Below are 26,885 nucleotides of genomic sequence, written 5' to 3' on the forward strand. Positions count from 1 at the left end.
ATTATAAGCAAATTATCTCTTTGCTTTCAATGAATCTTGATCTTAAGAAGGTGTGTCTGGAGTATTTGGGCTGGAAAACTGCTGCCATTCCTAAACAGCACCGAAATGTACATACAAGGGGAAAAAAGCCAGGTATGACTGCTCTGTTCACCACATGGGCCTTCTGTACCTACCCTGGTACTGCTGCCATAGGTCATCATGAATTTCCTACAGTCCTGTAGTTGGACTACATTTATTATCAGAGAAAGATTCTTCACCCAGAGAGGTTGAGCACTGGAATAGGTTCCCCAGGGAAGTGGTTACAGCACCAAGCCTGACAGCATTCAAGAAGTGTTTGGACAGCACATGGTGTGATTCTTGGTGTGTCCTGTACAGGGCCAGTGCATCAGTGCATTGGACTCAGTGATCCATGTGGGTCCCTTCCAACTCAGGATATTCTATGGTTCTGTGATTCTAAACTAAAGTCTGCTTGTTAGGCATTGCTAACCTCAGTGACTGATTTGTGAATGAAGACAATGTTATGGCAGCTGGTTCTGTATTCCAGCTAATGAAATGGTCTGTTCTTAGATTTGAACCGTGAGAGCACAACAAAGTTTTGAAATTCACAGAAGTAAAAATAAATTAGACCTTCATTTATTAAGAACTTTTTCTCTTAGTTTTAATTCTATGTCTTACTCACTTGATCAGGGTTATAGTCAGTGAAGTGAGAATTTTTATTCAAGGAGCCTCTAGTTCAGCATGTGGAATAAAGGAGGATGAACGAATAACTAGGGCTTTGAATGGTTACCAACTAATAATTAAACATACAGCTATCTTGATAATCTTTTAATGATGTAAGCTTCACATCATCTTGTCATGTGACTAGTAGATAGAGATGCAGCAGATTTATCTTTTTTGAGATGATGTAAAATTTTTATTCAAAGTGTAGCTCTTTTGACCCTGAAGATAATCCCTTATAATAAAAAATGTTAACTTTGCATTACATTTTCTAAGTTGATGTATTTTACATTAGTAAAAGTACAGAGGATTGGTAAATGCAAGATATAAAAATTACATGGGCATTATTCCTGCTGTTTATGATTGACTTGGCTTTGTGTTTAGATTTTGGATTTTAACTGACCTCATTAGGTAAGCTATTTTCTTTTTACAGTATTATTTGCATTATGTGTCTAAATTTAAGGTTAAAAAGTGTAAATTTAAGGCATTCATATTGAATGCCATCACTTGACCTGTACGGGACAACCTCATCATCAGACCCAGCCAGCATGAGTTTATGAAAAGGCAAGTCCTATTTGGCTGACCTGATCTCTCCTTATGACAAGGTGACCTGCTTACTGGATGAGGGAAAGGCTGTGGATGTTGTCTATCTAGACTTTAGGCCTTTGCCACTGTTTCCCACAGCATTCTCCTGAAGAAACTGGCTGCTCATGGCTTGGATAGGCAGATGCTTCACTGGGTAAAAATGGGCTGGCTGGCCAGAGAGTGGTGGTGAATGGAGTTATGTTCAGCTGGTGACAGATCACAGTGGTGTCCACAGAACTCAGCGGTGGGACAAGCCCTGTTTAATACCTTTATCAAGGGTACGGATGATGGGATGGAGTGTACCCTCGGTAAGTTTGCAGCTGACACCATGTTGCGGGGCAGGAATGTTGATCTGCTGGAGGGTAGGAAGCCTGCACAGAGGGATCTGGACAGGCTGGATCAATGGGCCAAGATCAGTTGTTTGAGGCTCAACAAGGCCAAGTTCCAAGCCCTGCCCCTGAGTCACATCAACCCAGGCAGTGCTACAGGCTGGGGCAGAGTGGCTGGAAAGCTGCCCGGAGGAAAAGGACCTGGGGATGCTGATTTACTGCAGCTGATCATGAGCCAATGTGTGCCCAGGTGGCGAAAAAGGCCATTGGCATCCAGGCCTGTATCAGCAATAGTGCGGCCAGCAGGATGAGGGCAGTGATTGTTCCCCTGCACTCAGCACTGGTGAGGCCACACCTTTTCTTGTCCTGTGTACAAGAAACACGTTGAGGTCTGGAGTAAGTCCAGAGAAGGACAGGGAAGCAGGTGAAGAGTCTGGAGTACAGAGGAGTGGCTGAGGGAGCTGGGGTTGTTTAGCCTCTAGAAAAGGAGGTTCAGAGGAAACTTTATTGCTCTCTACAACTACCTGAAAGGAGGTTGTTTGCAGGTGGGGGTTACTGTCTTCTCCAGGTAAAAAGTGACAACACAAGAGGAGACACCCTCGAGTTGTGCTGGGGAAAGTTTAGGTTAGGTATTGGGAAAAATTACTTCACCAAAAGCATTGAAATAGGCTCCCTGGGAAATGGTTGGGTCATATTCCTTGAAGTATTTGAAAGTTGTGTGGATGTGGCACTTGGGAAGATGGTAGGTTGGGTAGTGTTAATGGTTGGATTTGATGATCTTAAAGGTCTTTTTCAACCTAAGCAATTCTATTCTGTTAAAATGAAATGTTTGTAATGGCAAGTATTCTGGATAGGTAGCCTATGCCATCTTTTTCTGGGAAATATATGATGTCATGAAATTATTTTACTATCAGGTATTGTGTATCACGCTGTACATTACTGAAAACAGTTTTACTGTTGGTATAGAGTATTACTTCAGTGGATTATTCTTAAAACCTTTTTCACTTCACAGTATTCTTTTCTCTATCATTTTAGAGGAATTCTGTTGTCTTGCTCTGCTGTTCCAAAGGCATTTGTCTGTTACCAAAATTAATTGATCTGACAGGGGTCAGAGGAAATATCTGTTGGTTGCCTGCATGGTTTTGCTCCATGCCAAGCAATACTCTTGTTATCATTATGAATTCTTACGTAAAATGGATAATAAAGTGCTGGTACAGCTAAGTGAAGCAATTCATTGCTTTCCAGATGCTTACTAAGTGCTTAGTTCCTGAATATTGGGGTCCTGAGCTTCTAGATGCTTAAGATTTGTTCCAGGAAGACAAAATTGATTTGTACTTGTAAGTCCTGAGTGACTTAATTGTTTACGTCAGTGATGGAAATACTTGCAGCTAAATAAACTTGAACTGACCAATATAGTTAAAATCAAGATAAATTTACTAGAGATGAGAGGTGGGAAGAAGAGATTGTGCAGCAACTGGTTAAATTAAACTATTGTCTGTCCAGTGTTTCTGGCTCTGATTCCAGTCATTAACTTAATTTCTGCTGTTACTCTTCTGTGGGGGTTATGACATCTGCAGTATGTAAAAATTAGTCTCTTTTGTATGGGTTAAAATTTTACTTCAATTAAATTTATGTCTAAAATTAGAATGTAAACATTGATGAATCTTATTTTTAATGAGTAGCAGCAGAAATCTTAATAAATCCTCTATAAAATTACACTGGACCATACATTGAGAGGGATTTAGTGAATATAGACTTTTTAAAAAAGGAATGAGAAGACTTACATAAGATATAGGTGGTCATACTAAGAATCACTTCTGAATAGTAAACACACTATTACCTTTATTTAAATTAAAAGCATAGAATCATGTGTCTTAAGGCTGTTAGTATTCAAATGGGATGAATTTTTGATTCTGATCTGTGTCATTGAGGTGTTTTATCTTGAAGTCTTGTGGGTAGCACCCCAATTTCCACATGACTAATAAAATACAGATACTCTGGAGTTTAGCCAATGAACAAATACAAATTATTGTTCAGATTTAGATAGTGAAAGAAAACATGGGTTAAAAGCTGGTCAAAAATTTGAGAGTATCTATTATTAAGAAGTATTGATACTGGAATTGAGGTGTGAGAAGAAAAAATAAGATTAGTCAGGAAAACCAGTCCTGTGGTTGCTTATGGGCCTGGGTCATAGACATTTGCCTTGCTAATGCTTTTTTAGTGTGATTAAAAACTTCCAGAGCTCATGACATCAAAAAATTCATTGTGTGGAAAAAACTAAAACATTCCTTATTGTTGGCTTCAGTGTTATGTTTGGCTTTGAAGAAACTGACTTGTTTTACAGTTTCAGTCAAAGATCAACGCAATCATTTGAGCCTTGACTTTCTCTTCCAGGAGTCTGACAGAGCTGGCGGCATTTTCGTCTGTCAGGCTTTTGTTGTTTAAAATCAACTCTTTGACTCACTGACACTGTAATGAGGAGTAAACAAGCCCTATTTCTTTGCGACAATTTGTAGTATGTTTTTAGTGGCTTCTGAATTTAGCAGTGCTGGTTTAACAGTTGTTAAATCATGTAGCTGTAGTAAACTTCTTTACTAGTGGTAATAATTGAGTTGAGGATATTAGTTTCACTGTCCCCTGTGGAGGGGTTTGTCTTTGGTCCTGGTATTGTTGGCTTTGGCCCTCCACTGCTACCTGTCTGCTTGCTTCAGAATACCATCTTGCCAGTTCTTCTCTTTCATTTAACCACTACTTAGTGGTAACAGGATTCCACGTGTCCTGCTTGGCCTTTTGTCCCAGTGATAAATGTGTTAGATAACTGCAGGACCACATGTGCTTCTGATCAGCTACATGAATGAATATTCTAATATAAGGGGCTTAAAAATATGTCTGAGAATAGGTACTCAGTTGTACTAGTACAATTTAGAGGATATGGTGTTGCTGAGAACCAAAGATTTAAATTTCAGGTAATTTCTCTAATTAGAGAATGTAACTGTGATGTCCCTTAAAATGAAGAGTCAACATTTACAAGTATTGATACTATGTAGCAGATAAATAAATATCTGAAGCCTTCTGGATATTTGATGTTAAAAGAAAAGACAGAACTTTGTGTCTTGCAGAACCTACAATAAAAAATATAAAAAGAAAATTATTTAATTCAAGATTCCATTGATTTTATTCTGTGTTCTAACCAAAGAAATTTTATTTTTGTTTACTTCTTGGTGGTTGCTTGCTGTCTATTCAGCATGCAACTTATTCTTCATTGGTGATATTTTCCAGCAGAACTGAAGGTTATGAGAATTAGGTAGCAAGAGCTAAAGGAAAGTTATGTTGTCATAATTATTTAAGGAAATTTGAGTCTTGTATTCCACATTCCATCTGGGATGAGCTAAAGCATTCTTTCCATGATTTTTCAGTACTTTTATACAGTCATTAATTAATGATAAAATCTATCACCAAATTAAATTGTGTATTCAGAATATCAACAGGTTACCTGCTTATTTATCTGGAAAATGATGTAGCTACCCTTCACTGGGATTTTATTGTAAAGTTTTATATAAGGAAGTAATAATCTCTTCGGGATGAGGAGAAAAACCTTTTTCCAGACATCTTCCAAGGTTAATATATTGAAATTGGTCTGAGGTAAATTAACCATGTTTGTTTCTTGATTTGAAGTTCTGTTAAGAATTCCATACAGACATAAGTTTTTCACTCAGTGAACAAAAAGAGAGGTAGGGAAGAGATCTCGGATATTTTAAAAATACTAAGTCAAGGAAACAATTGGAACTCAATAAACTCAACAACCAATGTTGCCATTGCCAACACTTCCACTTTTTTGACTACTCCCTCAGTTGCTAGAGTAATTCCTGGTCATGGGAGACCAGGTTCAATGAAGTCCTTTTTCACCTGAGAATTATCTTGTATCTGTTACTTCTAGATTACTGCTGGACATTTTGGGTATGACTTGCTTATAGTCTCTTGTCTAATTAAGTTTCACATTGTAGAAGTTAGAAATTCACCAAGACTGAAAATGGAATTCAGGGGTCCTACTAATGGGTGAATATCATAGTTGTGAGAGAGAAGATTAACTTTTAGCATTTCCCTGACACTGTGCATTTTTATCTGAAGTGAGGCAGAGATAACAGAGTGCAAGTGGCTGTTCTCAATCAGAGAAGGGATTGGCTTCTCCCCTTTATGTAAGTCCTCAAACCAAGTTTTTGATTGCAAACTGCCTTTATAGATTGAATAAGCCATACAGTCACTGTCAAACTGGAAACTAACAAAAGGTGCAATTCATAGAGTTAATTTTCTGTTCCATCATTAGTTGTAACTATAGGAGAGTGTAACTGTGTTGAGTTGAATTAGCTTTAAAAGGCATTGGTAGAAGTATGTTTTATTAATCATCAGTGCTACAGATAGTGAAGGTTCTATAAGGAAAATAATGAGAGTCCTGAATTAGAGGTGGCACAACAGGAAACTTTTAATTTAGTTGGAAACTTTTATTTTGTTGTTTTCAGGTCTTACTGGAGCCTGAGATACCTAATCTGCAATGCCTCAAGATGAAAGAATTTCTTCCCCTGTAGAAATTAGAAAACAACAGTTGCTATTGGAAGCATTTTATCCACTTCCAGTCTAACATTTGGAGTTCTTTTCTTCTATAAGAACTTAAATTCTGTATTACATTCCATTGATGAAGTCCTAACCCTGGATTAAATATTTTCAACAAACAGTTAGAAAAGAGATGAGTGCAGTATTGTTATAGCATGCAAAATACGAATTTGTCTTAATGAGAGGTTTACTTGTAGTTAAAGGAATATAAGCAGCGAATGTGTACAAAATATATCAACAGTCTCTACATAAAACAACAAAAACTGATTTTTGGATATTCAGATTTAATGCAAATATGTCATTTAATTCAGGCACAATGGCCTTTTAAAGTCAGTAGTTAATGTTTTCGTAATGTTAATTCTGTCTCAAGTACTTTATGTAGAATAGTATACTGCTATGTAATTTATTACCCATAGGATTCCCACTAATATCCATTATCTTGAAAATATTACAAAATTTTCACAATTGTATTTTCCAATGTCCTTTGTGTTTAGATTGTCAAAAGAAACCACCCAACCCCCCACAAAACAAAAACAAAAAACAAAGCCCAAAGAAGAAAAGAAAGAAAAAACAAAAACAAAAAGGCAAGGGATTTCATTTTTTCTATTAACACCAGTTCAGGCAACTTGTCTTCTTGAGCAATATTACCACTGATTTAAATGTTGACATTTAAATTTCTGTTGGTTGAATCTTTCCTTCTCTTTACTGTTTTATATATAGTATGCTGACAAAATTATAGCATTTTTAACAATCCATTTTCCAGGTGAAACTGGCATTCATCGGCCTTCTAATTCATCTGAGTATTTTAGAAGACATAGCAGTGTCTGGTGTTTGCTTTTGTGTTTTGTAGACAAGCTATTTCTACCCTTTTATATTTTGAAGTGAAGCCCTGATTTTTATTTCATTAATAGCCTCTTATACTATAAATCTAATCTGTTTTGGGATTTGAGTTAAAAAACTGCTCCTGATCTCATCTTAGTGGATAAACCAACTACTTCACAGAGTGTTTGCTAACAGAGGTAGCTGTTTTATTGATGAATATAGAAAAAGCGTATAGTCCAGTGCTTTGTTCCATTCCTCTAATTTATGACACTAGTAATAATAGATGATGAATGAGATATCCAAAACATTAATAAATTATCTGAAGATGTGTACTAAATCAAAGAGGAGGAGACTAAGAAATAATCTCATATAATGCCTCCAAGAAAAGTAAGCTAATTCCAGAGTCATTTATTCAGCAATATGCAAAAACCCTGGGAAATTTGTTGAAATTGAACTGCTATAGTTAGTATGAGATTAATATAACTCAGCATTTCAAATGTGCTATTATAGACATTTGGATCGCCAGTTTCAGGTGGCAAGAGATGTAAAACTTACAGACTAAAATCACTCTTAAATGTTTAAGTTAAAACGTTGAGTTTAAGCATGTTTAAAATAAAACCCAGCAATTTTGCCCTACAGTGATGATACTTGCATCCTCTTCCCTAAATTCATGTATCCACTAACAGGATTGAAATTTGCAGCAGTTTTCTGCTGTGGTTTGCATTTGGTAACTTGATGATTCTGTGTAAAATAGTTACTTGTTCAAAGAGAAACTGTGCAGCCTTTCATTTTCCTTAGCAGTGGAGTTTTCTTCATTTGGATGCCACATGGCATAGTTCTCCTGGTGACACTGGGAGTCTCAAAAGGAGTCTCCATGTTGGAAGAGGCATTTGGCCACTTACACAGTATTCATGTGCCACTTTGTTATAGACAGGCAGCATCCAAGTAGTGGGCTGGTTTTATGCAACTGAGTTAATGTCATTCTTATTAATCTATTTCTTAATGTTGTCAAGTCCACTGAAATTCAGTCACCATGATAAAATAGAGTTACATTCAGGGTGGGCAGGTATTGGTAGAGATGAAACATCTTGGAAGTGTCACAAATTGACACTTGGAGTTTTTATGAATGTGATTTTTATCACATTTAGATAACCGATGTGTGGATTTAGATAAATTTGTCATCAAAATGATCAATATTTTCTTACGTCCTCCCTCTGTTCCCATTTTTTGGTATTTTTCCTTCCATGCCTTGAACTTTTGCTGGAGTCCATATGGCTGTACAGAACTGACCCAGCTGATTGATAACATGTTTTTTCTTTGTTGAGATTATACAGTGAGTTGCAAAGTAGTTAAATGTTTTTGGTATGAAATTAATAAAACATCCTGAAGACTGTACTTTCTACATCGACGACAATGGAAGAAATCCCCAAACTCATATTTGTCTTAGAACTGTACATTTTTTAGGTACGCTATTTTTTCATTTCCCAGAATGTGTTATATTTGGCTTCTTTCTACACGTAGCCTTAATTTCACCTTTAACTGTGGAATTTATTGTAATTGCAATTCTTCATATGAAAGCTGTCATCAGAGAGTATCACCAATTGCTTCATACTCTTTGTTTCCTCTTAATTTTTAGTAAATACAATGAGTATTGTTAATCATATGCTACTTCTAATCATCAGTCTTCAAGATAAGCAATTAACATCCTGTTTAAAAATAGTAGTAAAGAGTATTTTCTTCTGTTTCTACTTTAATCTAGGTTCAGGCATCTTTTGAAAATGTTTATATAAATTCTAACTTAAATGAACTGTAGAATCAAAGAATATCCTGAATTGGAAGGAACCCACAGGGATCATCGGGTCCAACTCCCAGACCTGCATAGTAGAGGCCCAAGAGTCACATCAAGTACCTGAGAGTCCTGTCCAAATGCTTATTGAACTCTGTCAGGCTTAATGCTGTGACTGCTTCTCTGGGGAACATGTTCCAATGCCCAGCCACCCCCTAGGTGAAGACCCTTTTTCAAATATCCAACCTAAACTTCCCCTGACACAACTCCAGGCCATTCTCTTTGGTCCTGCCATTATCATTCCCTTGGGTCACCACAGGGAAGAGATTGGTGCCTGCTTCTCTACATTTCCTCACAAGAAAGTTGTAACTGCAGGTCTCCCCTCAGTCTCCTCCAGGCTGAACAAACCAAGTGACCTCAGCCACTCTTTGTATGTCTTCCCCTCGAGACCTTGCGTACCCTGTGAGGCCCTCTGTGCCCTCTAATAGCTTTATATCTTTCTTGTTTTGTGGCACCCGAAACTGCATACAGTATTCAAGATGAGGCCATCCCAGTACTGGGCAGAGTGGGACAATGCCTTCCTTTGCCTGGCTGGAAATACTGTCCTGATCCACCCTAGGACACGGTTGACCCTCCTGGCTGCTGGGGCACTGATGATGTGTATTCAATTCACCACTGACCAGGGCTCCCAGTCCTTTTCCATGGGGCTGCTGTCCAGCCTCTCATTCTCCAGTCTGTCCATACATCCAGGGTTGCCCTGTCCCAGCTGCTGATTCCAGCATTTTCCCTTGTAAATTGTCATGCAGCTGGTAATTGCTGAGCCCTTTAATTTGCTAAGATGGTTCTGCATGGCCTCTCTTCCATGGAAGGAGTCAACAGCTCCTCCCAATTTATATTGTCAGCAAACATAGTAGACCTTTGAGTCCTGCATCCAAATAATTTATGAATAAACTGAAGAGCACTGGCCTAAAATGGAGCCCTGTAGAACCCCACTAATGACTGATTGACAGCTTGGTGTAACCCCATTTACTGTGATGTAAATGAATGTGCCATATTTATGAGTCAGATTCGGACTTCTTTGGCTCAGTCGGCCCATACATAATGCAGTTGTTAAATTTTACTTGTTTCTCTTCATATCTGACATGACCAGATTTGTAATTTTTAACAGTCAAGTTCAAAGAAGTGGGGATAGAAAACATTTTTAGAAACTGGGAATTATATCTATTTTCTAAATTCATTAGATATTTACATGTAAGATAAATATGTAGATTTTATTAGTGTATTTGTCCTATATTTCCCACTATTTTCTTCTGGCTGTTTATATTGGAGTTTCACATAGAAGTATAGGATCTTTACTTCACCTTTCGATTTATCTGAAGGTATTCCTTGGCTACTAAAGTATAAACCTTACAGTTAGTCATCAAGGTGGTTAACTCACAGCATTGAATTGTAGAAAACAAACCAGGATCTTTCTGCACTTTTATCTGTGGTGTTCAAATACAGTAAGTGATTATAGTCGAAGATATTTCCTCTTTCTGCAGAACCACAGACTTTCTCATTATGAGAAAGATCTGTTGAAGGCCAAGAAGTTGTTTCCCAGTAAGGGAAAGATTGAAGACAGTTTATTTGTCTTATTGGTATTTGTCATGTTGCCACACCTTAGCTTAAGGAAAACAGTCATTAAGTAAGCAACAGAATCCCATCATATATTCACTAACTTTCTCATCATGTTCAGGCTGAGATCAATACTTTTTAAAAATCTGAGAAGTCCATTAATGAGTGTTTTAGGGGTTAAGGTACTTGTGCAGTGTGTCTGAGTTTCTTCTGTCCCTGGTCCATTACAAGAACTTGAATAAGCATTGTGTGTCTACGTGACTGTGTTAGCATCTCTTTTTGTTGTGGAGAACATCTCAGAATCTCATCATGCATAAATCTCACTTGAAATTAATTGGAGCTACCAGACAAAAACAGAATAGTAGCAGAACTTGAAGTGTACAAAGCTCACCTGAATAAAAGCTGAATAGCCTCTGCATCTCATTCAATTATTTATAGAAAATAGAAAGATTCTGCATTTTGCAGAAATTAAAATATCTATATTGGTATTAAAATATGCTGAGAAAGGGATCCAGCAGCTCTTCCTTTACCAAAATTGGTGCATGATCAGTTAGTACGACAGCAATTAAGGCCTAAACTGGGAGAGCCCTTCTATAGAACAAGACATTATCTGACCTCTTTGAGAGTAAGATGCAATATCCACTCTTTTATATGAATGGACTTAAAGAACAACAACCATTTATTGTGGAAGGTAGTGATTGCACTTTGTATAATCTTAGAAGGTAGTCAGTTCTTCAGATGAAAATGTGTGCAATTTGTAATTTCTTATTTTATGCTTTCAGAAATAGGGCATCCAGAATAAAAATTTAATTGCAAAGAATAAATTTTTCAGCCACATTAAAAAAAACCAACAAAAACAGTTAATATATTTAGTGATGACAACAGAGGAACCCTTTGGCCTTAAGCATATTACTTGAAAAATAAGGATCTTAAAGGTAGTGTTGTACCCTGTCATATGTATGACATCTGGGGGCTTATTAAAATCCAGGAGTGCATGACTAAGGTTCTTTGAAAAAAGAGAAATGAACTTTTAAGTGGCAAAATGTGAATATTAAATAACTGCAAACTACTTCTTTGCCCACTCCATTTAAGTGCAAATTATCTTTCATCAATTCTAATAAATTGACATTTCATTGTTTAAATAAAATTTAAACACAATAGAAGAGTGTCTGTAATTGGAAAATTAAATTTTGCTACCTTTGGAGTACTTTCAGGTTAACATATTATTGAGAAGTTCCCATTGAATACTGCAAATCAATATAATGAAGGGTTAATTAGGAAAACTGATATAAGTTTTATTTTCTTAGAAATCAAGAAATTGGTAAAATGTACACTGTTGATCATTAGGATACAAAACTATCTGTTAAAATCAATTAACATGCATATCTGATGACTGATTGTATAAATATGAAAGTCAAATAATTGTAATCGTTAACCATGGCTGCAGGTCATATGAGTTGTCAGCTCAAAAAAACTAGAGGAGAAAGAGGTTGATTTGCATATATTTAATGTGGCATGCTGTACATGTGGGAATTTGAGATAAACCTTTGCTGGTAATCTGCTTGTTTTTATCTAAAAATCGACTAGGAAATGTGGGTCATAACAGTCAAATGAGCTATGTCTTGTATTGATAGGAGTTGATTCAGTAGTTTGGGATTTAACATTTTGCTAAGTTTCAATATTTTAGAATTGATTTTTCCTTAGAGACAATTGGAAGAAGCTGGTTAAAAAGTTACTTGCAAATACTCAAAGTTTTTACCAAGAACATACTCAAAATTGTCCTCTAACGTTGTAGGACTGAGTTTTACAGTTTTTAGTTAGACTTATCAATATGTATAAAAACCACTTTTTAACTTTTTATGATTAAATTTAATTTTCCTTTACTTTTTATGATGAAATTGAATTTATGATTGAAAAAACATCAGGTACATTTAAAATTTTTATGAAGTACTGTACTGCATCACAAAAGTGAATGAACTTCTATATGAAGTGGACCAAACAGATAATCTTAAATTTAATTGATTAATTGTAATAAATAGAGGGAGGAAATTGCGGCACAAGAATGAACCTTCTAGTCTGGAAATATTTATCCATTATTTAAATTCCTAAATATAATAAATTATAGCAGGTTTCTTTTATTTATTTTTTTATTGATAGTGCAAAATATTTTGTGCAACATTATAACAGTTCCAGGAATCCTTGAAAAGTAGGTCAGAATATAGTGGTCAGTACTTTACATTAACTATAATCTGGTTAAGCAGGTCTGTCTAGCCTTTCTCCCTGTGTTTACTACTGAGTATTAAAAAAAAAATCCAGATTTTGATATTACACTGCAATCTCTTTCTAAAATGTACCTGTTTCTTATATTCATGAGTTCCCAAAGGAGGGAAGCAGCAGTCTGTGGTTTCTTTTGGTCTGATTTGTACCTTCAAACTAAGAAACTTTCTGATATGGCAATATCAAAAGGTGGAGAATGAAATAGCTTTACTGTTCAGGCCTTTTACTGTGAGCCAAATTTATAATTTTGCCATTGTGAATATTTGAAATTTGTTCTTAGGTGTGGGGTACAATCCAGTTCCTTGAATTATCACCCAAATTAACTTGAATGCCAGGGAGGGAAGTCTCACTGTTGTAGCACAGCTTCCCAGATTGGGCAGAGTAGAGAATGCACACGATTACTTGATTTTTGCTGTTCTTCTCCAGGAAGTACACCTCAACATCAGTGCCTTCTGCTTTAGCTGCCTGTTGACAAATCTTCCTCATAATCTGCATGATGTAAGACACCTGTATGATGTTTGAGGGCTGGGGGGGTAAAAGGACCAGCTGACAGAAGAGAGGAAGGGAATTGAATTCGGTTTCTGTCTTTGTCTCATGTAGGTTGGAATTTGCATGTGATTGGAAGTGGGAGAAAGGTAGCACTGTCCCAGGTCATTGGCTGGTTTGTGTCTGTCTTTTGATGATTTACATGTCTTATTTGAGCAGGTAATTATGACCCTCCAGCTTAGACAGAAGTAGTTGTATGAGAAGGTGAGTTCTGTAATCACAGTTTAAAAGCCTAAATTAAACATGAAAGTAATTAAAAAATAAGTAAATTTTAAAAGGAAGAAAAAAAAAATTGGGGTTTAAAATGTCAGTAACTGTAATTATATTTTTAGCTCTACTGTAACTCATTGGTAAAAAATCACTGCTCACAGAGGCTCCAAAGCTGCAGATGAATGTAATATGACCAAATGTTTTTTCCTATAGAAGGGCTGATTCCAGAACCTCCAGAGCCATTGTATGTCCCAATAATCCTCAAAATCTTTTAATGTGTGATAGTATAGGCTGTTTTTACAAGTACCCATTGCTTTTAAAAAGAAGCATTTGGGATATATATGATTTGTTTTGGGGCTGGATGGGATTCAGAGATGTGGTGTGTGAACAAATTGTCATTTTCAGGGAAAAATCTGTGCACTAAATGAGAACACCTTAATAAAAAAAAGGTCTCATTTGTCCCACTTTAGAAACACATACTGTGAGAAGAAAGTGCTTCAGGTTCCTTAAAATATAGAAGTTTTTGTACTGTTGTGTCTTGGGGCTAGCAGTGTTATTAGCTCAAAGGGGAGGTATGCTTTTTCATGATGACTATATTTAGCCAGGAGGAATAGTCCTTTTTAAAGCAAATTGAAATGAGTGTATGAGAGCATGAAATTGTCAGCAGCGCTGGTGCACATTTACATTACTTCTACATACTCTTTTGAATGACCACACAACAGAACAAGTACTTCATTTCCACTGTGTTGATTTTTCTTGACAAAACATGGCAGTCTATCCAAAGGAGGGTGTTTAGCCAAGATAAATATAAAATTTATGATTAAGCAAAGTGTTTTCTTATTATAATCCCTAAAGAGAATTTGAGACTTGTTAAATATAACGTGCCCAGGTAATTTTAAGAGTAAGTTATCCTTTATGCTTTTAAATGCTGAAATACAGCAGCATCATCAGCAATTTGAGATATTACTTGCAGAAACAGCACTGCACACTGACTTTCTTTGAAACAAGTAGCAAAAAACCATGCATGTATACAATATATAACTTGAGGTTTGATGTATTCCTTCATTTTTACAGTCCAGTACAGAGATAAGGAATCCATGTCAGTAGCATGGTTTGTAAAACTGTATTGCTTTTTCCTGTATGCAGTGTGTGTTATTGAAGAAAGCAAATAAACCTTTTTGACAGAACGGGTAAAAAGTTGATAACGTGATTACACTTGCAGCACATTTCTTCAACTGTTATATTTACGGAGTACCACTTTGAAGAAAGCTGTGGCGACTGTCAGTGTTATTCATTAAAATAAATGGAGACTGAAAATTGATTGAGGAGAAGAGTGGATTTTGACCTTTGTGGTACCAGTGTTGGCTTTGGAGTGCAGCATTCTAATTAAATTTTGAATGTACTTAGATAGTGGATATTAAATGATCTCACTGTATTCTTTCAAGGACTGTGAACTTCCAGAATCAAGGATAACATTAGATGTCAGCCAAGTATTTTGTCCTTCTCGTGGTTTGTCTTTACATCTGAATTAGTGCCAGTTTGCACAGATTGTGTGTCATCTTAAATACAAGAAACAGGCCTCAGTCTGCTTGAACTCGTTCCACCAAAGACTTCTAAAAACTTTCGGTAGTCTGCAAACTGTAATGGTTGTTTCACATTAAGTTGCTTTGTAGAATTATAAAACAGCTTTTCTTGTGCTTTCAAATAAAATGTTGTCATCTGCTAATGAATGAGATACCATCTGTAATAATTAAGGTTATTCTACTTGTTTTTCCCCTGCAGGAAAACTTCTGAAGGTTTGCAGAAGACAATAAGAGAACCACCAAGAAGGCTATTGCAGTGTTGTAAGTACTGCACCCAGGAAAAAAAAAAGAAATATGTGAATTAAGAATGTTGTAAAGAGGTTTTCATTTTTTGGGGGAAAAAATGAGCTGCATAAAGGGATTACATGTAAAATACAGAGCAGGATGTATTGTAGCAATCATGTTAATAATTTACAAGGGAAAAACTGCACTCTTGTAAAATCTAAAATTGTATCCTTGTGCAGTGTAATCAGGAATTCACCAATAGCAGTGAAAAATATTTCTCTATCCACCAAAGATTGATCTAGTTTATATACATTTGTTTATTTAAAACTATCAGAATTTAGAAAATCATTGTAGTTTTGTAGGTTTGTCATTTGTTTTAGTGACTTATTGTTTAGGTTATTTTGCAGAATTATTTATTTGCTGATTTATTTATGTATTTCATTATTTATTTATTTGATTATTTAGTAAATTATTTATCTGATGAATTATTAATACATCTTCATGACATGCTTTAAATTATTTATAACTTAATTTTGAGTTTATTGCTTTTCGACGCTGCATTGTTACTGACTAGTTTTGATTTTTTTTCTTAGTTCTTGAAAATTAAAGTACTAGCTCTAAGGCAAAAGTATATTCTTTGCAGAATCCATAGATGGTTTTCAATGAAGTAATTTACCATGTAGATACTAATTTTGTTTAGTTTTATATTTCTTGATACCACTTTTCTACTTATTTAGCTTTTGCTTCTATGATTTCATAGGTGTGTCAAGATCAAATGAGTGACCTTTAAGGGGCAATGATAAACACTTTAAACTGTGTAGCAATAGAGTAGTTTTATGTCCCCTTAACAACTACTCTTTAATTATTCTTCAAGTTAACGTATATTTTTGTCCCAGTAAAATGGAGGTTTTTAAAATGAGGCTTTTGATGTTTGCACTAATACGTTTAACTTTTAATAAGAAAATAAAATATTCACATTAGTAACCCACATGGAGAGTTCTTTTTCAGTGGCAAGGTTTTAAATACATGTGGAGGAATGGTGGTATCTTTAGACACATGCAGAATTAGATGCATGTTGAGGGAAGGAAGGTGGATAGTAAGGGGTTTTTTTCTCACAGTGTTTTTTTGCATGCATAAGAATTTATAAGCTCTTCAAATTTAACGTGCCTGTGTTATTGTATGGAAACTACTTTCAGGTTCTGTGATCACAAAGAATCATTTCTAGTGCACAACATAGTGTGGAGCCTGTTTCGGTGTTCCTTTCCTCTGCCAATCAAAAAGGTCTGAAATACCAATTTTTCTCCACAGAAGCTTGAGTAAATGTATAAGGGCAGTTTAAGGAGCCAATTTCAGGTTTTAGGTGTGAGCACCAGCTCAACAGAGTTTAAAATTGGTGCCTGGGATCAGAATTTGACTTGGAGTCAATTCTGAGTGATTGGTTCTTCAGGGCCAGTGAGCCACCTTGTTCCTGAGGTTGCCTGTTTGGCCTCAGTTCCCAGCGAGTACCTCGGGCAGTTCGAAACCACCTTACAGGACTGACAGCCCTGTTTCAGAGCTGTAATGAATAGGGCAAAGCAGCAGTTCCTCTGCAGAAGTGCCGTGTGCATAATGTGGCCTTTATTCTATGTTTAGTGATTGAAATGAATTACTATATACTTTAAAGTTTTAACACAGCATGGAAAGGCTGCATTGTACATTTCAAGTTTCAATGCTGTTGAAATACAGTAGAAATGGCCTCTGTAGACAGGTTTCACTATAGAACTTAAATTATGCATGTGTATATCCAAATTCCTTATTTTGAAATATTGAATGTATGAATATTTAATTTGTATCTTGCTTTAGTATCTTCATATGCTTGCCTTAAAGGAAGCTGTTTCCTTTGATTTATATACATGGATAAAAATGTGTGTACAGTATGTATCAATAGTTTTTCTCTCTGTGGTGTTAGATGAACAGCTTTAGATAATGATAGCTACTGATTTTTATTCTGCAGCTTGCTACCATTGTATGAAACGTAAATTTGCCATATTTGTTCTATTAATCTTACTTGAATTTCAAATTCATTTGCTTTCCAGAAATATTTTCTTAATTACATGCGTTAAGAAAAGTCAAGTATGTTGCAGATCTTAATGATGCAGTATTTTTGGTCTGTGCACAGTAACAAAGCTCTGAATATTATTATTTGGGGCAGAGTTCCAATCTGAAATTTACATTTTTCCTTATTTGAATGTTTTCACTGAAGCTGAGAACTCCAAGGGAGTTCCTCAACATATCCTAGTTTATGCGATATGCTCTCTGAAATTTAGTACACTCTTATTTCCTTTTGTAAATGAGGTCTTATTGTTGAATAAGACCTATTATAAACAGCTACAAAGGTAAGTGCTGTCAGTGCATTCTGCCACCAGTTTCTTGAAGTATGAAACACTCTCTGAAAGACGTGCTACTACTGTTATGGGATAATATAACGCAGCTTATGTGTTGGCACTGAGAGTAGCTACTTCATAATGATGACAAGTGAAAGTACAGCCAAAGGTCACATTAAACAAGAGATTTCTTTCACACCTCATCCATTTTCTGGATGTGGTATGAAAATAGCTTTGTTCCCTATCCTTCAGTATTTTTAACAAGGAAGTTATCTTGAAGTAATTTTTTATGCCTTGTATATTACTTTGTTCATGTTTTAAGAGATAGACTATGGAATTCTAGCATGCTAAATTGATGTTATAAAAGTGTTTGAAATAAACTTAAATTTTTGGTGCAGTTAGACAGCACAAGTAGTATTTTATCTCACTACCGTTTTAGTTTGCAGATTTGCTTAAATAAATACCTTTAAGTTCTAGAAAAGGAGATATTGACATGTGTTGTGGTATAACCCAGCTGGCAACCAATATTAAGTAGCCACTCACTCACTCACTCACCTCTCTGCCGTGATGGGATGAGGAGTAGAGCTGAAAAAAGATAAATTTCATGAGATTTTGAAATAAAAGTTGAAATAAAGTACAATATACTAATAATAATAATAATAGTATCGAGAGAGAGGAAGCAGGAGGAATAAAAGCCAAGAAAAACAGTTTAAAAAAAAAATAGAATTGCTCACCACCTGCTGACTGAGCCCCAGTTTGTGTCTGTCCTTGAGCAGTGATTGGCCTCTTCTGGTCAATTCTGGCTGTGATGTTCTGAGGTATGGAATCTCCCTTTGGCCAGTTTGGATCAGCTGTTCTGGTGCCTCTCAGCTTCTTCTGCACTTCCACACTGGCAGAGCACGAGACACTGAAAAGTCCTTTGACTTAGACTAAGCAATGTTTGAAAATAACAAAAATGTCTGTGTGTTCCCAACATTATTCTCATCCTAAATCCAAAACACAGCTCTGTACCTACTAGCTACTGAGGAAGAAAATGAACTCCATTGCAACCAAAACCAGGGCACTGTGCAAAGTGGTATTTATATTGGTGTTGCATGACCATAAATCTTGTTGTTTTTTGTAACTTTTAAAAAGAAAGATAATTTTTTTCCCGAATTAGAGTCCGTTCAGAAGTAGGAAAAGAGTCAACCTGGCTGTGTTGACAGTTCCTTAGCTCTGCTTTAGTGAGATCCTACCATTATTGTTAAAGGATAATTTCTGCTGAAATGGTGAACCAGGATGCTAAAATAAGGTGGCATTTTAGAAAAATGTTTAGTAAGTATTAGATAATGAACACAAAGCTGACTTGTTTCACGGAGTGTTGAACAGTTAGGAGATACTAGTTGGGAAACCTAAATCTGGTATATTATTGGTAGGTATATTTCTGTTCTAATCTAACTCCATAGAAATTGCAGAAGCCATATTAAGCTCTTCTTCAATTTGTTTCATACAGATAAAAGAATTTGCATCTCATGACTCATATATTTCCTGTTGTATCTTTAATACAGCCATTTTTAGTATTTTTCTTGCCTCTTTCCTCTATTGGTATGCTTAGAGAGTCTGTGTGTAGGAGCTTGTTATTTCACCCGTGAGGCAAGGAAGAGTTCAAATCAATAGCAGTGTGTTGTTGACACTAAATGATGTTTCTTCTTGCCACAATAAGACTTGATTTTGTCATCCTAATGACGCTAGCTTGCTTCACAGAATAGGGATCAGCACTCTCTCAAATCAAACTTTACAAGTTTAAAAAAAAAGAAATACTAGAAAAATAATCTGGTATTTGTGACCAAACATACGCGTTGGCTTTGTAAAATGAATATTCAAGTTCTGTTTCATTTTATAGGATAGCTGCTTTGCAAGGCATTTTGAAGTCTGTATTAAGGGATGTAGAATTGATCAGAGCTGACATTGATGAAAGTCTGATATTTTAAAAAGATATGTTGCAGACATTATTTAAAATACAAGTTCACATGAAATATGGATCTTAATAAGACCTTGGCTAAAAAAACTTGACAAAAAAGAACCTTCAAGCTAGTAGAAATTCCGTGTATTTCACAAAAAGATCTTTGCAGGACTGCCTAGAAAGAGAATGTCTGCAAGAGGAAATAGGTGCAACCAGCAAGATGTTACCAGGCCTGGTCCACGATTGCACTCTACAGCATGGTCCAAAAGGAATAAGCAGTTGTTCCTGACTTGAGCTAAGGATCCCACAGGGAGCCTGCAGCTATAGGGAAAAGTGAATTTGAGAGAAATGGGGGTAACTGTAGTAAGCAATACTATGATGGTAGGAATTGCTGGGCTTAATTTTGGTAGCAGCTGTGGGTTATTAAGAGCACAGGGTCTTTTGTGTTGGACATCTGAAAGCAATGACAGAGTTGAATTATTCTATTATCGAAATACTTTCCTACTTACAACAATATTTATGCATTTATTTACATACTTTTCACTGTATGAAAGATGCTACCTTTTTATCTGAAAGAACTTTAAAAGGTGTCTGCATGATTAAACATTCACGTTGTAAATTGTGAATTGTTCTGTTTGTACTGTTATCATTGTTTTGTATTTTTATGCGAAACATGGCTTCTGAGATGTTCATAATGAAAATGCAATCTAATGTTTTTTGGTTTTACAATATCTCCCCTTCTTACTTCTTCTGTAGAATATTCATAAAGTCACCTGATATAAACTGTCCATGTATTGTGGTGTATTTCCTGGAGAGGAAGTGCCTCCTATTTTGCAGGCACTGAAATAAATTCTCATGAGAAATACAGTAACTAGTTATATTTCAGTAATGGTAGTGAATATTACATAAACTTTAAGCAATATTTGGTGGGGTTTTTTTTGATTTATGTTAACTGTGGGGAATGGGTAGCACCTAAAAGATGATTAGCAACTTGAGAAACATAGCTTGTTCAGTTTATCAGCCTCAAATCCCAAATGTTTTTGCTGATTCTGTTTCTTGTTGAAATACATTTAATAAATTTGGTGATGGCTAGATAAGGAGCACTTTGCAAGTTTGCCTGTAGTGACAAGACACTTCTACCTTGGATGCAACTTACTAGCAGTGTGGTGGTAGTCAGAATATCTTACTCTTATTTATTGTCTCCATTGCTGAGAGAAGCTAAAAATCAGTTTTTCTAGTGTAACTTCCCCTTATTTGCATGAAGTTAGCACGCTAGTAGAATACCACCAGCATACCTTGTCCTGCCATGTGTAGGTATAATATCTTACCATATGCATTAAGGTGCCTACCAGAAAGAGCCTCTAACATCTTACTGGCAATACAGTGAAGAATCAAGAAGTTCAGTGAAGAACACTACGCCTAGTGTGGTGACTTTACTGAATAGGTTTTTTCTTTCAGCTGACATTCTGATCTTGTAAACATTCAAGTGTAATTTACAACAAGCTGATAGTAGCACTGAAGATGAGAATATATTCTCTACAACATTATATATAGTAAACATTAATTTCAGGCTATTTCTTTATCCCAGGTGCTTGTATTTGACATATGGTTTTAACTGGATTTAACATTCCCTATTCTGTTGTGGGGATAAGCAAACATTAAAAACGTCCCTTACAGTAGTTACAAAACCAGCAAAAATATTAAGTGTGAAGAGCTTTATTATTCTCATTTTCTTGATTGTTGTTATTGACTCTCATGTTTCTATGTGTTAGAGTATGCGTGTAGTTAGTGCCATATTTCAGTTGAACAGAATTTTAAAATGGGACAGTCCCATTTAAACATTTATCTCACTTCCAACATTTCATACAAAAGGTCTTAGATTATTACTACAAAACTTAGTTTTTGTATAGTAAGCTTCAGTGTGAAATTCATATGACTTAAACTTTTCCATTTACTTTCTTATTTTTTTCTGTTTCTATACAGTTCATTTTCTATAAAGTTTGTTTTTGTTTCTCTGCTAGGAAACTCCTTGCTCTGGTGTATCCAAGATACCTTTTTTTTAGTTGCTTCAAAAAACCATTTTTTTAACATTTTCTTTTATAATTTCTGAAGAGTTTTGTTTGTCTTCCTATGCCTACTTTTTCTTAATAAATACCTGTACTACCTGTGAGTGAATAACTTGGAATTAAGTTTATTTTCGTAACGACCTCAAAGAAAATTAAATTTTTTGTTTCTCTTTAATCACCTAAAAAAAGTTCTATTCTTAACGATCTTTCTTAGACTGTTTATTGTATGCATGTGCATGCTCTACATTCTTGGAACAATTAGTAAAACTACAGGCACATCTGAAGGCATATTCTGCATTTTTAGTGAAACGTATTTTGAATAACTAGCTGATCTATTGAACAGAGTTGTCCATTGATTCTAAAGATATTTTTTTCTGTGCTCAGACAAATCAAGATGGTAATCATTTATCATTTCTTGCCTTCATGAAAAGGAGTGATGAATAATATGATTGGAAGGAATGCATGAGTCATGAAATGGGGAGCTGGGCAATCATGGAAAAATTCACTTTAAAAATTCTCTTTTGCTTACCAGTATCTGTAATGTGAGTTCAGTTTTCTGTAACATAATCCAGAAATTACACTTGTAGACGTTTTAATAAAAGCCTTGGGTGGATGAACAACTCCCCTAAGTTGAGCTGAACATTGCTCGGTGGATTGTAAAAAGGAATTTTTTAACTCTCAGCTAAAAGTGATTGTGGATACAGTGATCAGAGGACACTCCCTCTTCTGACCCCTGTTTGAATGTGAAAATAAAATGTCTTAAATTATACTACAGTTAATATGGAGTGAATACAGATGGTCTTGAAAGTATCTGCACTATTATGAAACAGCTTTTAAGAGAGGTGTTAAAATATTGATAACTTGATGGAGCACTTCAAAAACTCTTATATTTCAGAGGAAGATCTGTGTAGCCAGTCCACATTTAAACTCTTTTGTTGGATGTATACAGAAGAGAAGTATTGTTACTAAATAAATGGCTCAATTTGTTATAGCTCTACTTCCCAAAAAATCTATCTTGTTTTCAATTTTTCTCTTATACTGAAATCATCAAGGAAGTATGGAATAATTGCACAGCAGAATCAAGCACCTACTCTTGAGTCCCGGGCAAGACTTGCATAACCAGCTGTTGTTCTCCCTGCAGTGACCTGGGCTAGGCAGCCTAGCATCTGCCTCTGTTTTCTTTTCAGTGACCCAAGCCAGATTTCTTCAAAGTCTATTGCTGATATTTTCCCTACAGTCATTCATGCTAATTTCTTTTACATGCTACAGCTGTTTTTGAAAGATCTTCTCCCTTTTCTTTTCTAACTTCTTTTTAAGAAGTTTTAAATTTAAAGCAGTGATTTTTTTCAAAATTACTGGAAAATCTTGACTGTAGGACTGTTCTGGTTATCTTGCTTTAAGGTTTATGTCAGCACTGTAGAAAAAGGGTAAATTAGATTTACTTTCCAGAGGAAAGCTCAGTCTGACCAGTGGTCCTTATGGACAAAGAATCCTGATTTTGAACTGAGTCTCATTTAACTTGAGACAGTCAAAGTGAATGTGTTGGTGGTGGCTTGGGACACAGTAGAGTTCAGAAAAATTTAGAAGCAAAAAGGTAGATATTTTGCTCTGTGAACAAACAGTATGAAGAGATTGTGTGTCAAAATGTTCTAAATAAGAAGAAAGGGCTATTAATGATATAAAACTATTAATTATGGGATTAAGCTGACCTCAGGAAGGTAATATTGTAAATAGCTAAATGCAAACCAATAAAGTTTAAGTTTGCAATTTTGGACATGTGGCTCAGCTTTCGCAGTTGTTCCTAGTGGAAATTATGGAAAACCTTTTAGAAAAACTATTTTTTTTTAAAGTAGAAGAATGCAAATGATTAGTGGTTTTCTTGTTTCTATTTTTTTTCCCTGTAAAACACTCGAATCTTAAAGTAAGCCAGTGATTCTTGGTTCTTTGCACATTTATGTTTTATGAGAGATTGTGCACCTTGCTTTCAGTTTGCAATATTAAAATTCCCTCAACAACTTCAGTTTATGTAGGCAAGTGAATTAAAAAAAATACTCTGGCTACTACTGACTGACTAAATTTTGCTTTTGCTGAAAATGCAAATGATATGGATAACATCAGCATTTTATCCTTTATAGATCAATATTAAGTGCTTTTTGAGCTACCTTGTTCTGGGACAGCTAGGTTAGTTATTGTTTGAATAAATACTACTCTGCAGTCTAAACTGAAGCATAATAATGATGACTCTTTGGGAGAACCACTTCAGATACTGAAGAAGGTAGCCTCGCTAAGCCCCTTTCTCTAGCCATGTGTTTTCACCACTTTTGTGCAGTCTGCTGCTCGTATATCCAAGCATTCTTTTGCTATGTTAGTTTTAATCTTTATTAATTTTCTGATCTTACTACATTAGCGTCAATTCAAGGAAGGAATGAAAAAAAGACAGTTGAAGGAGGCAGTCACGAAGCAATACTGAGACCCAATGCTTAGGAATGGTGAGAACAATACTGCTGCCAGTTACATGAAATGCAATGATATTAATCACTTACTGTCTCTCAAGTTTCTCTCTGTATTTTACAGCTGCAGGACTGCAAATTATAATGTGTTTGGCTACTTCTAACTCTTAATTTACTCATTTCTACTGTTGCTGATCTTCAGAAAGTACAACAATGTTTTGAAAACTCGTAGACACCAGAAAAACTAATGCAGAAAAAAAGCCTGTATTGTTGGAAAAAAAATTAGTTGTTTGGCTGAATATGATAGGGCTTTTCTTAAGTAAGTTCCCTGTGATGCATTGTTTTTTCAGTGTTCCAAAGCTGTCTTAAGGTAAAAATGTATGCACAATTTGTAAGGCTTAGTTGACATCCTGCATACAGGAATTCAAATTTTATCTTGCAGTTTTTCTCATATACACCCCTATTAGTTCTTCCATCTTGTAAGTACTTGGTTTTCAACATTTACCTAATCTTTTTCCCTACAAAAGATTTCTTTCCAGTTCTTCTGCTGTTCTGGTGACAGAAACATGAATGAATGTGCAAACCCTCTGTATTCAAAATTCATACTCTGGTTAGATTCAAGATACGTGTCAATGTATATGAATATATATATTGATGTCAAAGAAATATTTTTATGCAATTATTTCATTAAGATCATGGTATCAAGTACAGTGTTTTGTTCACATGATGCTTTCAGAGCCTTAAAAAGCAACAGAAAAATAATGTGCATGACAATATTTGAAAATGTGTTTATGTATTTTTAACACTAGTTGTTGTATGCAAATAACTTGAGCAAAACTATTTATGCTTTTCCATAAATCAAATTACAGATTCACATAATATATAAGGTCAGAAGGCTCCATTAGATATCATCTAAGGCAACCTCTCATCTCACTGTAGGGTCATCTAGAGCAGGTTCTAGAGGAGATTGTCTGGTTGGATTTTGAATATCTGCAAAGGTGGAGCCTTCATAGCTGTTCTGGACAACCTGTTCCAGTCTTTGATTATCGTATAAGTAAAATAAATTCTTCATATTTTTTAGTTAGTTTCCTTGTATTTGTATACATTAATTTTTGTCTGTTGACTGGTTGCCACTTAAATGAATTAGGCTAAATTTTCTGCACTCCTTCCCATTAAAAATGTCTAGAAATAGATAAAAGCCCCTGAGCATTCTCCTCTTAGGGCTGAACTGTCCCAGCTCTTTCAATATCTGCTCATATTTCATACACTTCAGACCCTCTGCTGGGTGCACTGCAGTAAGTCTGTGTCTTTCTTATACTGGGGAGCCCAAAACTGTATTGAGTACTCCAGAAGGATATCACCAGTGCTGTCTAAAGAGGAAGCATCACCTCCCTTGACTTTCTAGTAAAACGTTTCTGATTGACCTTGGCCTCTTGTGCTGTAAGTACTCATTGCTGGCCCGTGTTCAACATCGTGTCCACTAGAATGCTTGGGTTCTCTTCTGCAAAGTTCTGCAGATCCTTGGCCCTCAGCCTGTAGTGTGGCACATGGTGTAATTCTTTTTGCTGATTGATGTGAGGCTGACCACAGCTTGTAATTCCATGGATCCTCCTTTGTGCTATTCTTCAGTAGAAGAATAGAGTGGTGGCATTTGATTTGTTGAGGTCCTTGGGACCCTGCTGTGATCTCTACGTCCCTTCACATACTACTTCTGCCCAGTTTGTGTGTCCCTGCTTCCAATCTCCTGTATGCTCTGTTTTTGTGTTTGAGTTCTGCCAAGTCACTGCTTGTTTATTTAGGTCTTCTACTACATTTGCTCATTTTTCATGGTGTTTGGCATGTACTGTTGTTAAGGTTGAAGGAAGACATACCTGACAATTTAGTTTTCCTGGACCATTCTCTCTATAACCATCTGCCATGTGATTCTTCCAAGCAGATCCCTGAACAGGTCAGGTTCTCCTCTGCTTAAGTCTAGGCTTATGGTCCCACTTTTTTCTTTTTTACCTCCTCTCAGGATGCAAATTTCACCATCTTACCGTAACTGCAGCTAAGGTGGTCTCCAGCTTTTATATCCCTGACTTGTAATTCCTTGTGTGTAAGTATGAGATCCAGCAGAAAGTCTTCCCCTCAACAGCTCCTTAATAAACTTGTGGTCTAGACACTTCAGAAAACCTCTGGGCTGCTTGATCCTTGTGTTGTTCCTTTAACAGATACTGGCAAGGGTAAACTACACAAGGAGGATCAGGTCCTGCAAATGTGCTGGGAGTCGTAGGGAGTGTTTTCCAAGGGACTGTTCTACTCAGAGATTTGATTGGTAAAAGTAAGAAAAAATAGTGCCTTTTCAAAAGGGAGAATATATGGATTAAGTTAAAAGAATAATTACTTGCTTAATTCGTATTAGGAATTTATCTGATTAGGTAGAAAGGATTTGGGGTAGAGATTTATTTTTTACCCAAATACTTTATATGAAGCAAAAGAATAGTGAATATTTTGCTAAATAGCTCAGAAAATTGCAACTAAATATTTTGCATTTCCTCATGCATTATTAACATTGCTTCTGTGAAAACATGATCATCCTCACTATTTCTTTTTGACAGCAAATTCCACAAAAATTTCTGCTAACAGATGATTAAATACATTGAAGGAAGACTGGAGGAGGAAGGGGTAGCATAGTAGAATTGTCAGAAGCCCTGTGATGCAAGGTTTCATTTTCTGATATTCAGTCTTTTTCAGTCTTTTACCTTCAGTTCTGTTTTAAAAAT

At 35.7% G+C, this 26,885-nt stretch overlaps 1 protein-coding gene across 7 annotated transcripts in view; it reads left to right on the plus strand.

Annotated features, from left to right (window-relative positions):
- TBC1D5 (TBC1 domain family member 5) overlaps window positions 1-26,885 on the plus strand; it is a 315,390-nt gene that overhangs the window by 13,676 nt on the left and 274,829 nt on the right. For 6 of the 7 annotated variants that reach the window (XM_088054565.1, XM_088054556.1, XM_014248648.2 and 3 more), the window contains exon 2: window positions 15,277-15,338. The exons of the other annotated variant lie outside the window; for it this stretch is intronic. The gene's annotated coding sequence lies outside the window, so the exon portion shown is untranslated. The remainder of the gene's footprint in view (window positions 1-15,276; window positions 15,339-26,885) is intronic. 7 annotated transcript variants of the gene reach the window in all.

The sequence above is a fragment of the Pseudopodoces humilis genome, chromosome 1 (assembly GCF_049639895.1).
Source record: "Pseudopodoces humilis isolate 2021_Gansu_Grassland_sample_001 chromosome 1, ASM4963989v1, whole genome shotgun sequence".
Taxonomy (NCBI): domain Eukaryota; kingdom Metazoa; phylum Chordata; class Aves; order Passeriformes; family Paridae; genus Pseudopodoces; species Pseudopodoces humilis.